Here is a 13939-nt window from a genome sequence, read left to right on the forward strand (position 1 = left end):
AGGGCGCAATAAGTGAAGTTTTTCTCGTGTTTCGCCGGATTTTTTAAAGATCATGGTTAAAAAAATACCATGAAGGAGATACGCTGGAACAAACAACTGAATTCGCCTGTTTCTAAGCCCCTTTAAAACCTAACGAAACGCTGTTGGCTCTGAAACGAATATAAAAAAAAATATCAGAAAAATCCCAAGTATTTCACTGACAAAGAGGAATTTAATGTACTCTCTCAGGAGCGCCATGTGACTGCGAAAAATATATGCCATCGGTTTGACCCAGGTACGCTGCACCGCCTTTTTCGACGCCTTGCCTGAAGTAACTGTAGATTATGATCACTGCGCACCTGCATAATATGCCCGAGTAGTTTTGTCTTAAATATTGCTTAATAATAGGCGGTACACAGCGTGTTTGCTCTCCTGTAAAATAGATGGCCTTTTTGGGCAGCTCAAAAATGGGCCTGTGATTACAATCAGACAGATGCACAGATATTCGTCAATGCATTCACCGCCTTTATAGGTTCCAAATGTCCTTGCATACCTTTTTTTTTTAATTATAGAGAACACGAGTTTCAACAGAAATGTGTCAACTGAGACGACGATGGATGTTTTTTTTCCGTGGCCGTGCCGCTGCCTTGGATGTCGTCCTTCCTTTAACTTTCCGTCATTTCAATTTCCGGGAAGGTGCCGCTTTCTCTCTGTGAGCCTTCCGCTGATACCTCGGCGGTCGGTGTCGTCAGAGAATGCCGTTCCCATGCACGCTGCAGCGTCAGTAACGAGCAGCAAGGCGAGCTGAAGCATTCTCCTTTACCCATTGGCGAGCCGGTAAGCCAGAGGAGAAATTTGATTTTCTTTACCGAAGGGATGTACGGCTTTTGTTGGTATAAGTTTTGCAGTGACAGCGGTTTTAAAGTGTTTTCGGCTGTTCAGACGGCCGCACTAAATTGGTGTCTTTGGCTTTTCAACGCGTGGTGTCTCAAATGGGTGATGCTAGTTGCGACAGCAAGTTAAGGCATCCATGTGACAGTGTCTCGATAACGCAGAAAAGCTTTACTTTGTTCTCGAGAAGCACTCACAAAAAAATACGACAAATGGCCATTTGATAATGAGAAACAACCTGAACATCTACTTCATAAATTGGTGTGGGTGAAGCCGCAGCTAGAGACGGTGTTTCAGAGGCTTTTCACAAATGGTGGCGATTAGGTACAACTTGTTCATTACAGTTTTACATATTTCATATCCCGAGTTCAATTCAGCTGCCTTAGAATCAAAAAATTGTTGTCATTCATTTTACTGAGCTCATATCATTGGAGGAGTATTTATTCAACTATTGGAATATGGAGCTGCACAGCAGGGGAGCGAAAGCTCTATATGACCGGTCATACGGACTCCCGGTCGGTATGAACCGAGTAGTGGGCGTCGTCGCCCCTTTGGGATGCGACAACGGCCCCAAACATAACCCGAAGCGCCTGCGCTACATTATGGACCCACACCACCGTGTTTCAGAGAGGTCGGCCGCATCTCTGCACTATTTTTTTGCGTATGTTTACAGCAGGCATTGAGAGAACTGCACTGGAAAGATTAGGAAGAAGCTGTTGAGGATTTGCGGGGTCGCAGCGGAGCACCAGAGAGAGACGACCAGCGTGGCAGGCTTCTAGTTCCGAACTGCCCGTGCCGGGCGTGCGCCCCCAGCACGCGCTGTCCATCTTTATTTTTCTTTAGCGCGTGCTGGTACCGCCGATCTCAGCGCCTGCGCTTTATAGCGGCGCCGGGCGCTGTAGGGCCCCCCGCCTAGACGGAACGGCGAAATGGACGCGCCGACGAAGCAGAGATGGAGTAGCCACTTCGGCAAGCAGGTCTGCAGGTGGGGCAGCAACATCTGAGGGAAGCTCCTGGGGAGGTGTCTCGAGGTACGCGGGCTTGAGTCGATCGAGGGAGACGACCTCTTCACGACCACCGAGCAGGATTGTCGCTGACTTTGTCGTCCTGCTGAGGACGCGGTACGGGCCGTCGTATGAGGGGGTAAGAGGCGCCTTAACAGCATCTCGCCTGATAAAAACGTGCGTCGAGGAAGCAAGGTCCGGGCGCACAAAGACTTGATGGGCAGTTGAGCGAGGCGGCACTGGGCGCAGGTGCTGGAGACAGTCCTGTAGGCGGTGAAGGTATTGCAGGGGTTGGGACGAGGGAGCCGAAGGTACGAACAAGTCTCCGGGAAGCCGCAGGGAGGTACCGAAGACGAATTCGGCCGCCGAACAGCCAAGGTCACGACGCAGGACGGCGCGTAGGCCTAGGAGCACCATAGGGAGGTGGTCTATCCAGTGCTCGCGATCCAGGCGCGCAGTAAGGGCAGCCTTGAGCTGGCGATGGAGCCGCTCGACCATGCCGTTGGCACAGGGATGGTATGATGTTGTGCGGCAGTGTTTAGTGCCGAGCAGCCGGGTGAGCGAAGTGAAGAGGGCGCATTCGAACTGGCGGCCGCGATCCGTGGTAACAATGCCGGGGCAGCCGAAGCGGGAAACCCACGTCGAAACGAAGGCTCTGGCAACTGTTTCCGCAGTAATGTCCGGAATGGGCACGGCTTCGGGCCAACGGGTGAAGCGGTCGACCATCGTCAGAATATACTTGTAGCCCTGAGAGGGGGGAAGCGGTCCAACCAGGTCGAGATGAATATGGTCAAAGCGTGATCCAGGCGGCAGGAAAGACTGAGGGGGAGTCTTGGTATGGCGTGTCACTTTGGTGGACTGGCAAGCAAGGCACGAGCGGGCCCACTGGCGAACGTCAGTGTTAATGTTCGGCCAGACGTACCGCTGGGTAACGAGGCGCTGCGTGGCCCGAATGCTAGGATGGCAGATGTCGTGTGAGCATGGTCGGCGGTAGGTGGCTGCAAAAATGTTGTTGCAGTGACAGGCCATGCAGCTGAGACGGCTATATCAGATGGCTGGCTGGGAGCAAAAGACACAGCTTTTGGATGGACAACTGCCGCACTGCTCGGTGTGGGTAGCTCGACAATTCGCTGCTGAAGGTGGCTCAAGTCAGGCACCAAAACAGACGCTTGCTGCGACAGTGTCGAGCTGCCAGGGTCAGACTCCGAGAAGCGGTTGACAGTACTGAGGGCTTGGGGTGGGTCCTCTTGGGCAGGTGATGTGGCCGCTGGGGTAGTGGGGCTGGTATGTGGCATATGCTGCGGTGGCGGCAAACTCACTTCACCTTTAGCACGATCGCTCAGGTCAGTGACTGACGACTTTAGCGGAGTGAGCGATGAGGCGGCAGGTGAGCGTTCGGCTGGCAGCGATGCCACGCAGTAGGGTACCGAAGTTGGTGGAGTGGGGCACTCGTCGAGGAAGAGCTCGACTGACGGCGGCACTATTGCAGATAAGAGAAGTTGCTCACCGGGCTGTGCCGTACATGCTGTATCGTCCTTATTTGAGGCGGTATGGCCGGAGGCGCTGAACAGGGTGGCGCGAGGCGCATCTGTCGCTGAGTTCACTGACGTGGCAAAACCGCGGTGGGCCAGGCACCTCACCGAGCTGCTGAGGGAATGAGTGCGGACTTGGGACCGTGGAGTCGTCGCACAGTGCGGCTAGCGTAACCGGGGTAGCAGGATGTGCTGCCGGAAACGATGCGGCAGCGTCTGGTGCGGTCGGTGATAAAGAAGCTGGGCCGGAGACGCTGGACAGGAGTGGCGGCGAGGCGGCGAGGGACTGCTGAGGCGGGCCGGGTTCTGATGAAGGCTGCGTGGGCGCGAGCGAGGCCGGTGCAGGGCCAGAGGCTGGCGGCGGCGAAAACGGGTCCGCTGCGTCGTAGAGCGGCGGCGGAACGTAGTAGGCGCCGAAGTCCGCCAAGACGGCCGCACGCAGCTCATCGTATGGCCGGCAGCCGAAGGCAGAGTAGGTGAGCCGACGCAGGAGGTCGGACGGGAGGATGTCGCAAAGGACTGCGTGTTTAAACGGCTGAATGGTGATGCCTTTCAGGTACATCGCAGCCTCCAGTTGGGCGAACCACCCGCCGACGCCTGCAGGCCGGAACGCCGGGAACGGCGGGTCGAAACTTGGGTGCTGCGAGTACGCCATGCTAGGACGCCGCAGGGATAGAAGGCACGGTTCGCCGGGTCACCACTGTTGAGGATTTGCGGGGTCGCAGCGGAGAACCAGAGAGAGACGACCAGCGTGGCAGGCTTCTAGTTCCGAACTGCCCGTGCCGGGCGTGCGCCCCCAGCACGCGCTGTCCATCTTTATTTTCCTTTAGCGCGCGCTGGTACCGCCGATCTCAGCGCCTGCGCTTTATAGCGGCGCCGGGCGCTATAAAGCCATCAGTTTTCGAAACTACGGCAGGTATAGCTGGGAATTTCACATTTATTTTTATGGTGATAACGGCACTTGTTCATAAATAAGAAGTGAACTGAGTATTCAAATTTAATACGAGGCAAAGTGGAAGAAAGGAGAATAAAAGGCAATCAATGTCGGTGGGTTCCGAACCCCCGACATTCGTATGCAGCATGCCGCGCTCTGCCGATTTAGCTGTAGCGGCGGCTATCTCGTCTTCTTTTTAAGGTATTTATGTTATATGTACCCTTGTTTGTAAGGCCGTAAACTACTATTGTGCAGCAGGTGGGCTTGGTTACAATTAAGGGCTGCAGTACAGTGCAAGAAATAGCGTAAGCTGCCTGCGGTTGTCTTGGTTCCCTGAACAAGGATTAAATAAACTCGGCAATAAGCGAAGGCTGAGAAGAGCATTACATATTAGGTAGCATGTGCAAGGTCTTAAAATTCATAAAAAATGAGCAAATTTCCGCCAGTTACCGGTCTCTCTGGGATGGCGCACGAAGAGCAATAGCTCTATCACCGTTATGATGCATTTCGTAGCTGTACTAAACTTTATTTCTGTTTAATACCTTTATTCCTCTAAAGCACCAATGGTTGTCAGCCCCGCGCAATAAAGAGTGAGCATTTCTTTCGGTTAAACATAACTAGGATATTACAAAGTGCCACTTCCATTATTTTCTATTCTTTCTCTACCACTCAGTCTATATAATAAAGAATAGAAGATAGCTATGTCTGTTCTAAAAGATCTTTAGAAAATGGATGAAGGAAACTTAACTAAAGCGATGTATTGGTTTTAAGTAATAGATTGTTTCATTTTGATGTTTCAGCTCGATGAAATCTAGTTCAAACGATTCCTCATGTTTGAATCAACTTTTCGGTTGCTCCTGAAGTTTGCGCACTTTGATTCAACACCTCTTCATTTTATTTCATGATGCAGTATAGGTTTTCCACTGTGCATTTCCTTTTATTTTATATTATTTAAACATAAAAGTACAGATTGTTTTTCCTTCAAAGTGCTTGCATTTAAAATTAAATTGTTCCTAATTATGGTGCCCGTTTTTTCTGCTTTGTCACTCTGTCAGTCTACATGAAAACAACATTCACAGCTCTCAGACTTCGAGTATAGAGGCTTTCACGAAGGATAATTCCAGGTCTTACATCGGTGTTGAGGAAGAGAAAACGCTGTTTCGGAGCACTATGCGATTGCTAACTGCCTACTGGTTTTGTGTTATGCATTGCTGGCAAAATTCAGACAGCCAGGTTTTACAGCTATGTATAGTTGTACAGAAAACGTCCCACCTGGGAGGAAGTTAGTATTATTTCCTGGAAATATGTCTATCCAAGACAATCGTAAACAGCAGCTACGGCTTATTTAGTTTTGTGCAATGCTTTTCAGACGATACGTGATGGACAGAGCACTGTCTCAAGTCCGTTTGTTTATCCTGGTGGCCTTACTGCTTGGTAAGTATAAGCTGAATTTTATGTGGCGTCCAGCATATGTGAGTACGTTAACACGGCGGCTTTTCATCGCGGTATATGTAAAATGTACAGCGATAGCTTTAACACGTTCGTCATGATGTGATTCATATATATCCTCCGATCAAACATTCTTGTGGCTGTTAATCTCTGCTAATAAGTGCGTGCAGATAGATTCCTACGTACACCTCTTCATAATGACGGCCAGACAACTCCGTTAAATTCCTACGGCGACGGAGACTAATTACATGGGCGTGACGGAAACTAATTATTGAAAAATTGAAAAATTGAAAAAAATTATTTGAGCAGAGCAGTTACAGCATCTGCTGCAGGGGCAGAGGCTAAAGGCTGTGGCGCCTGACGAGGCCTCTGTCCCTCTGCAGTCGACGGAAGCGCAATACAAATTTCAGCATAACAAGAAAGTAAGTCACATAATTAAAACAAATATGGGTAAAATATGCCATTATAATCACAACATTAACACAGTATGATAAGTCCAAAAATATGCAAGGATATTATACAGAGATTTTGTTCAGTATACAATACATTGAAGGACACTTATAACAAAAATAAAGTGAAAAACCATGGTACAAGAGAAGGATACATCCTGTGTATCCATGTCATAGGCACTCGTCACTCCCCGTACAAAACACCTGATATTATTAGGACATTTTTAATGTGCTTTTTGAATGTGCTAATATTAGATGCGAAATTCAAGTTACCTTCAAGTTTATTAAGAATTGAAGCGATTTGATAAGGAACTGTTTGTTTATCGTAATTGGTTCTAGTTTTTGGCATGCGTCTTTTATTGTGTCGGAAAGGGTATGTAGAGCTTTCTTCCCTGTCGCAAATGTGCAGCTTCCGGAGTTGTACGAACTGAAGTAGTTTATAGTAGTATAGTATGGAGTACTCCTCAGAGGGAAGTTGTGTGACCTCGCCCTGTCCCGAAGTTTTGTTGACGATACGCTACAAAGGCAGTGTCGTCAAGACTTGAAAACTGCCCTCGCACAGACATCAAGCGAGAGAAAAAAAATACGCCTGCACATTAGGGCAGCTTACGCTCTTTATTATTTCTTCCATAACTACGCATATATATCCTGAATGTATGGGCACTAAATGACGGTGCAGTAAGAAAAAAAACAGTCCTTTTAATTGTTTTCAGGTGAAGCACTGGTGCGACTATAATTAGTGCATATGATTCAGAACGTTCAGTATTTTGTTCAGATGTGTGCCGTAGTTGCATAAGATTCATCACGATGCATCAGCAGGCCAACGGAGAAAGGAGAAAGCGTAAAATAGCAAATTGCTGAGGAGTGACTGCATCGTTGTCTACGTTGCGCGAACAGGCCCTTTATATTCTGAGATAGCATTCTAAAGTCCGCTGTAGAAGGTAACTTTTGAAGCGCAAATGAAATTTTGCGTCCGACATGGCCGTAGGAAAATGAAAATTCATTTTTTTTGCGTTGTTTCTTCTTTTCTAGGTGCTATGGCTGCAGATGAAGGTGAACAGGTGCGTGGAGCATAGAGAGTTGTCAGTAGGTGTGGTAAACCAGCTCACCGCAGACACTTCGACGAAGAACGCAATTAAACGCACAATGTTCCTTTAAAAGCGAATAGCTTTCGAGGGCGCGAACGTGGATTTCAGAGAGCAGGCCTACTAGTAGTATACCAAACCGAGGCTTTGTGGAAGTGACGTCAGCTGCAAAAGACCAAAAGAGAAGTTCGCGGTTTGCGATATTTTCTTTTGCGAGAGCAGTTTTAGAACTCCTGCCGTCATACGTCATAAAATTATTCATTCTTGTGACCGCCAATTGTTACAGCCTTGATATATGCTACACGCACTCCAAATGCTACACTCTCTAAAAGCAGTAATGGTTTGCCGATAGGTTTGGTTAACCGCTAGAGTATTGTCTTTATTAAAAAGGAAATTGCTCAAGGTAAACAACGACATCAAAGATGCACAACAAGCTTTGCACATTGTTGGCCGAGCCCGTCTTTCATAGTCGGAGAGTAAACTGCAACATAAACAAGGACGTGATTGCTAGACCAGCGCTTGTTTTGTATTTTTCGGGTCCTTATTTATGTCACGCACTTTTCTTTCTGATACTGAATGACCGCATTCCTCACAAAGTGCTTTCTTGAGCTGGTACTTTTTACATATGTTCTCCGGATCTCGATGTTAAAATGGCACCTCTCCTTTCAGTATCTGCCGCGGATTCCTATTTACCAGGCGCATATAGCAGTGCTCGATGGCATTATGGTTTGCTGATATCTGAGGCGTATTGGGTAGGAGTGTTCAGGGAAAAGATATGCGAAGAAACTGCAGCGCCTAATACTGGTACCTCAATTGGGTACGCATGCCTCTGCCCACTGTCATGTGCTACTCCTGCCTGGAACGCAGCAGCAAAAAAATTAAGGCCGCGGGGAAGGCAGTCAGTGCAATTGATAGTAATAGTGAATAGCCGGCAATTATACAAAGTTGGGGTAAGGGTGGAACTAGCAATAATGAGTGGTGCTCGTCTCTGATATTTTTGTTGTTTTTTCTAGCCCGCAAAAAAGGGCATTTATTGGAGCTTCCTTGCTTTATTTTTTGTGAAGTGATGCCGATGGCGAACACTGAAGCTAATCTGATAAGTAACTTGGGTGGTCTACGGCAGTGGGACTGGGATCCGTGGTTAGTTGTGCGAAACGCTGCGACTTTGGTCTGTTTTGGCCTGCACCGCGGTGTGGACGACGCTGCCCGTAGCGTTAAATAGATGAAAACAGTACTGGACATCAGAGATACCTAATTTTGAGGGAAATGTTTGCTGATATTAGCGGGTACATTTTGAAGGCACTTGAAATAATGAATATGTTTTGTCCTTTTAGTTAAACGCGGCAGAATAATTATAATCAAGGCATGCGCTATGGTGCGACTAATGTATTCGCACTTGAAAGGAGACATTTCTTGCGAATCACACTGTGAAAAATGGTCAGAGGCGTTATTAAATTATAAAGCAATAGGGAGAGAAGGGACAATTTCAGGCGAGCTCTTTGCTGCTCTGTGAAGTTTCTGCGCACCTTCGGCAACTGGCTGAAGCGGTAATCATCTCGGCGAGCATCGAGTAGGCCGCAGAGTGATGACCTGTATTACCCGTAAGTGCCCTAATCTGGAGTGCCGGAAGAAAAAAAGAAACCTAGCGAGCTAGTTCTTTCAACCAGGCTACGTCTGAAATAAAAGATATCCGAGTTTGGCTGAGGGCGGGTATGCTTAAAGTTATTAACTGTCCTGAAAACTATGCAGTTAAATTCGAGACTGTACATCAAATTTAGAAGGATGATGTCCAAAACACGCTAGGTATTTAAAGCGCTAAAGACGGTTAGACGAGCTCGAACTTGGTAAAAACACATTTTTTTATTTCACACATGCGGCTTTCACGTCATGCGTCTTTTACGAGTTATGAGAAACCACTTCCCCCGAGGTAAATTTTTCGTTGCGGTATTGTGGTGCGGCATATCTGCCAGGCGAGCTTCTCGACAAAGCACCTGCGTTCTTGTCAAAAGAGAATCCGGCAGGAAATGTACGATTTTACATCAGCCAAAGAAAGCGAGATGGACAGATTCTTTGCGAGGCCCTCTATAAAGACGATTTTTATGCAGAGGTCCATGACTGACATAAAAAATATATCTTTTAAGAACGCAACTGCTATCTTTCCAAAAAATGATCCTGCTCTATGCCCTTACGACGGCTTCATGAAGCAGTTGTTATCACAATGACTAATCAAATGGAGTCCTTTTAACATGATGTGTAAATGCGTAAATATAATTCGATTTATCTTTCCGACTATTTGTTATTATTTTCTGGGCCAGAAAAAAAAAACAGATATTTCCGTGGTGTTAACTCGTCAGCCAGCTAAGCCCTAAAAATGCATTCTTGAAAGATCACAATTTTGATATTTATAAAATACGTGCTAGCTACAACTATACTGTTGTCTTTAAAATAAAGTGAAAGTAAGAAAGGCTTGCATAGCCACGTTATGGATATTTTCGCAGGGCCAGAAGTTCGACGTGGTTGCTAGCCCTCAAGACGCGGTTGTCCAGGAGTACCGACCCCTTCAAGAAGCCACTGGAAGCATGAAGGCACATCCGGTCCGCCGTAGCCGAAAGGATTCGGGGATCTGGCACTAGAACTCATGTGTCAGAAGCACGCCCTTGCAAATTGACAATAAAGATACAATTCATCTTTAGTGGAATTGTAGAAGCGGCTATGATTGCACTGAATGTATTCTGTGGAAGGCATTAGAAAAGGCATCTTGCTCCGTAGACTGCCAATCCGACAGTAATGTCGTAAGGTTCTTGCGTATCTAAAGACGATGACACACATAGTTGCTGTAACTGAACGTATTGTCCCTGAGCTGCCTGTCAATGGCCTTTATGGACCCTTCTGATTCCGCCTGTCTCTTACGCCTCCTAATCTGGTTACTACGGTACGCATGCTCTGTGCTGCCTTGACGCTGAAGCCATCCAGCGACAACTTATGCAGCATGTACGACCCGATGTTAATGCCGCATCCTATTTGCCGCAAATTCTTTGCAATGCACTGCGGGGTTTTGATGTGCTTTGCGATCTGGGAGGCCTTGACGGGCTTGCCGCTTTCGTTCCCGGTCTTGGGCGCGTTGTTTAGCAGCGGGGTATAATAAAGACTAGCGGACAGGTCTGGCACACAGCGTAGCGCGTTACACATATAAGTGGCGAAGAAAAAGATGAAAAGACTCGCGCTCTCTCACTCCTGGCGCTGGCGAAAGGGCAGAGCTTCCGCTCCTTGCTATTTGCACCCTGTTCCAATTGCTCGCCTTTCCTTTCCTTCTACTTCACGTAATGTACTTCCTGTACTTCCTTCACCTACTGTACCTTATTGTACTTCGCGACTTTTTCTGGCAATGGAGCAGAGACGACTAAGCTGAACCACACGTTCTCTTTTTAAGCAGCAAAACAAGTTTGTCGCTTATAGTTATTAATTTCTATTAAAACATAGAATATTGTGAGTATTCATTATTGATAGCATATTTTTAACACAACTTCGACCACTCATCGCTGAAAGTCAAGGAAAAACAGTCTTCTTAATTACAACAATTTTGCTCGGCACGTCTAGTTAAAAGAAGTTTCAAAAAATGGCCCCAGCTGCTCCAGCAAGGTAGTGCAGTTACTGCGGGGGGAGTAACGCACCAAACGACCGTGCGGATCGTTGTGCGGCAGAACTGTTTGGCGGAATGACAAAATGACGCTTCGACCTCGCAGCCTTCCCTGCATTGCCAAGAAAAGGTACCGCGAGTGTAGTTGAGGCACAAACTCTTGGCGCTTTAAAATAAAGAGTAATATGCCTAAAATTTTCGGCCTAAACCATTTTGGATAAATGGTCATTCATCGTTTGTACGCCTCTGGGAGAAATGCATCATCATCATCATCAGCCTGTCTACGCCCACTGCAGGGCAAAGGACTCTTAGTAGAGCAGAACGTTGGGCTAGTTGGTGTAGGACTCCCTCATGACTCTCCAATTAACCCTGTCCTTTGTCAGTTGAGGCCACCGTATCCCTGTAAACTTCTTAATATCATCCGGCTACCTAATTTTATGCGCCCCCAGCTATGCTTGCCTTCTCTTGGAATCCACTCCGTAACCCTTAAGGACCAGCGGTTATCTTGCCTTCGCATTACATGCCCCGCCCAAGCCCATATATTCCTCTTGATTTCAACTACGATGTCATTAACCAGCGATTGTTCCCTCACCGACTCCGCCCGCTTCCGATTTCTTAACGTTACACCTATCATTTTTCTTTCCATAGCTCGCTACGTTGCCCTTAACTTAAACTGAACCCTCTTTGTTATCCTCGACATTTTTGGCCCATTGTGGAGTACTGGTAAGATACAGCTGTTGTATACTTTTTTCTTGAGGGATGTTGGTAAACTGCCATTCATGATATGAGAGAACCTGCTAGATGCGCTCCACCACATTCTTATTCTTCTGGTTATTTCCCTCTCATGATCCGGATCAGCGGTCACTACCTTCCCTAAGTAGACATATTCTCTTACTACTTACAGCACCTCGCTATAAATTGCGAACTGCTGTTCCCTTGCTAGACTGTTGAACATTGATTTGGTTTTCTGCGTATTAATTTTTAGCCTCACAGTTCTGATCTGTCTGTATAACTCATTGATCATTTCATGTCCTGAGTGACTTAACAAGGCAGTGGCATCAGCGAATCCCAAATTACTTAGGTATTATCCATTAACACTTTTTCCCGACTGCTCGCAGGCCTCGGAATGCCTCTTGTAAACTGGCGGTGAATAGCATAGGCGAGATCGTGTCTCCTTGCTTGACACCTTTCCTTATTGGAATTTTATTGCTGACTTCATGAACTACTATGGTAGCTGTGAAGTAGTTATGGATATTTTGCAATATTTTCACAGAATACTCTTCTGCACCCTGATTTCGCAATGCTTGCATGACAGCTGAGGTTTCCAGTGTGTTAAACGCTTTCTCGCAGTCAATGATGGCTATCAATAGGGATTGATTATATGCTGCACATTTTTCTATCACCTGACTGATGGCGTAAATATGGTCTATTTTCGAGTATCCTTTACGAAAGCCTGCTTGGCCATTTGGTTGATTGAAGTCTAAGGTTGTGCTGCATCTATTAGCGATTACCTTAGTAAATACCTTGTAGGCAACGGGCAGTAAGCTGATCGGTCTGTAATTCTTTAAGCCCTTGAAGTATAAGGTGTTATTTTTGTATTTGAATGTTACTGCCTTCCACATAAGCAAGAAATTAAAGTATTTGTGTCAAAAAGAGATAGCGCAATGCTTTCAACTTTCTTAGCAAAATGCACAATAATGATCTAAGTTTTTTTTTATTTTATACCTCAAAGGCCCCTGGTATGGGGCATTACATGAGGGATGGGCATGACAGTTAAACAACTATGGTCTTGATAGCGTTCTTAAAATGGATGGCGTTGATGTGATGCACGGCGTCCTGTGGTAGATCATTCCATTCCCGGGACGACGTGACGAAAAAAGATCGGGAATGAGCGGTAGTTCTTGCGGTGAGGGCGTAGACGGTTTTATGGTGGTTAATACGGCTTGAGAGGTGATAAGCAGGTGATATGACTGATTCTCCTAAAGATGAATGATAAAACATATGAAAGAGGCACAATCGAGAAATTTTTCGTCGCGTTTCAAGGCTGGGTAAGTTAGCTCTAGATTTTAAAGTAGACACACTTGTGTAGTACGAATAGTCAGAACAAATGAAGCGGATAGCTCGATTTTGTATTTTTTCTAAGGTTAAAGAGAGGTTGGACTGGTGAGGATCCCATATTGCCGAAGCATATTCTAGTTTAGGAAGGACAAAAGTTATGTATGCTAATGATTTGATAAATGGGGTGGCAAATCGTAGATTGCGCCGTATGAAACCAAGGGTACGATTAGCTTCGTTAGCGATGTTCGTGATATGAGATGACCATATTAGGTTTTGCGTTACAGTAATACCCAAGTAATTACAGGAAGAGACGGACGACACTTCTGAACCGGAAAGAATGTATTTAGAAGGAGTATGCATCTGCCGACGATGGAATGAGATCGAACATGTTTTGGAAATAATGAGACATTAACCAACGTTCACAACAAGTTTGGATTCGGTTAGGATCTTGTTGAAGAATGCCAGCGTCAGTACTGTTAGTGATTGGGCTGTAAATTACACAATCGTCAGCAAATAAACGGATGGTATAGGAAATACTGCAAGGAAGATCGTTAATATATATGAGGAAAAGCAAAGGTCCTAGGACAGTACCTTGGGGAACAGCTGAAATGACCGGGCTAAGTGGAGAAAAATGATTGTTAGCATAGACAAATGGCTCTCTGTTAGTCAAGCAGTTACAAAGCCATTCTAATACTAACGAATTGAGATTTAGACGCAATAACTTTAGTAGTAATCTTTTATGCGGTACTTTATCGAAAGCTTTTTCGAAATCAAGGAAGAGAGTGTCAGTAGGAACGTTTAGGTCAAGGTTGGAGCTTACGTCATTAATAAAGAGAGGCAATTGGGAGTCACATGAACGTCCTTTCAAAAAGCCATGCTGGTTAGTATGAAAGAATTTTCTTAGCTGATCTGCTACAATTT

The 13939-nt window shown here is 46.2% G+C and overlaps 1 long non-coding RNA gene across 1 annotated transcript; it reads left to right on the top strand.

Moving 5' to 3' along the window:
• The first annotated feature begins 306 nt into the window (after positions 1-306).
• LOC149362475 (uncharacterized) lies at positions 307-10034 on the top strand. The gene is made up of 4 exons (XR_016288505.1): positions 307-816; positions 5710-5774; positions 7271-7299; positions 9822-10034. It is a non-coding gene; the product is annotated as an uncharacterized LOC149362475 (long non-coding RNA).
• The last annotated feature ends 3905 nt before the right edge of the window (positions 10035-13939 follow it).

The sequence above is a fragment of the Amblyomma mixtum genome, chromosome 2 (genome assembly GCF_055824585.1).
Source record: "Amblyomma mixtum isolate Tamu chromosome 2, ASM5582458v1, whole genome shotgun sequence".
Taxonomy (NCBI): Eukaryota; Metazoa; Arthropoda; class Arachnida; order Ixodida; family Ixodidae; genus Amblyomma; species Amblyomma mixtum.